This window comes from Brassica napus, chromosome C3 (genome assembly GCF_020379485.1).
Source record: "Brassica napus cultivar Da-Ae chromosome C3, Da-Ae, whole genome shotgun sequence".
Lineage (NCBI taxonomy): Eukaryota > Viridiplantae > Streptophyta > Magnoliopsida > Brassicales > Brassicaceae > Brassica > Brassica napus.
Genome location: NC_063446.1, coordinates 32,924,493 through 32,925,776, shown reverse-complemented (window position 1 = coordinate 32,925,776; position 1,284 = coordinate 32,924,493). Strand labels below are relative to the sequence as shown.

Here is a 1,284-nt window from a genome sequence, read left to right as displayed (position 1 = left end):
AATTCTGAGTAGATTTGAACATTGAGATTTAGTCACTTACTTGAGACTAAGTCATTTTTATTTTCTTTTGCTTCTGATTCTTCTTCTTCACCTACCTTTAACTTTCAGGTGTATGAACTTGAGGAGCAGGGATCCAACAAACCTAGTTCCAATAGTAGCAGACATCAGAGCTTTAGAGAGGGAGTGTGTTCGAGCTAGAAGAGAAGAAGAACAACAAGCCCACTTGCAGCGATTGGATATTGATATGGCAGATCCACCGCAAGGGGCAGAACACCAACCACAGGCAGCTCGACCCATTGGTACTTATGACCGCCCCAACATTCATGGTCACAGACTGGGAATCCGAGCACCAGCTGTAGCAGCCAACAACTTCGAGATCAAATCAGGACTCCTCAACGTGATTGAGAACAACAAGTATCATGGCTTGGTTCTAGAGGACCCATTTGATCACTTGGACAGGTTTGACAGCTATTGCGGGTTGTCAAAAACCAATGGTGTGTCCGAAGATGCTTTAAAGCTCAAGCTATTCCCTTTCTCTTTGGGGGATAAGGCACGTCAGTGGGAGAAGTCTCTACCCAGCGATTCTATCACCACTTGGGATGACTGCAAGAGAGCATTCTTGGAGAAATTCTTCTCATCCTCAAGAACTGCTAAGCTGAGAAATGAGATCTCTAGTTTCCAACAGAAGAACTTGGAAGGATTCAGTGAAGCCTGAGAGAGATTCAAGGGCTACCAAACTCAATGCCCACACCATGGTTTCTCTAAGGAGAGCTTGCTGAGCACATTCTACCGTGGCGCTCTTCCTAAGTACAGGGCCAGACTGGATACAGCTAGCAATGGGTTCTTCTTGGGGAGAACTGAGGAAGATGCAGAGGAGCTGGTTGATAACATGGTAAAGAGTGATGCAATCTACAGTGGAGACCACGACAGAAGCAGTCGAACAGATGATAAGCAGACGAGGAAGGAGTTGAAAGCTCTACAGGATAAGATAGACATCCTCCTTGCTGATAAAGCCACACAAGAGCAGCTGAAGTTTGTTGGTAACTCCAAGCAGGACGATCCACCTGTTGTCCATGAGGTTGAGGGTTTGGAAGGTCAGGAAGAGATGTGTTTCATCAACAACAATGGTAGCTGGTACAAAAAAGAGCCCAACTTTCAGTACAACAACTACCAACATAAATCCTATCCCAACAACCAACAGAGTGGTTATCCGCCTCGACACAACCAGCAAGGCAGCTATCAACCTCAGCAAAGCCCCTCATCTGGTTCCCCTGCTCCTCAAGA

At 46.1% G+C, this 1,284-nt stretch overlaps 1 non-coding gene across 1 annotated transcript; it reads right to left on the bottom strand.

The window, feature by feature from the left end:
• Nucleotides 1-652: 652 nt before the first annotated feature.
• LOC125584632 lies at nucleotides 653-759 on the bottom strand. The gene has a single exon (XR_007321543.1). It is a non-coding gene; the product is annotated as a small nucleolar RNA R71 (small nucleolar RNA).
• Nucleotides 760-1,284: the final 525 nt, after the last annotated feature.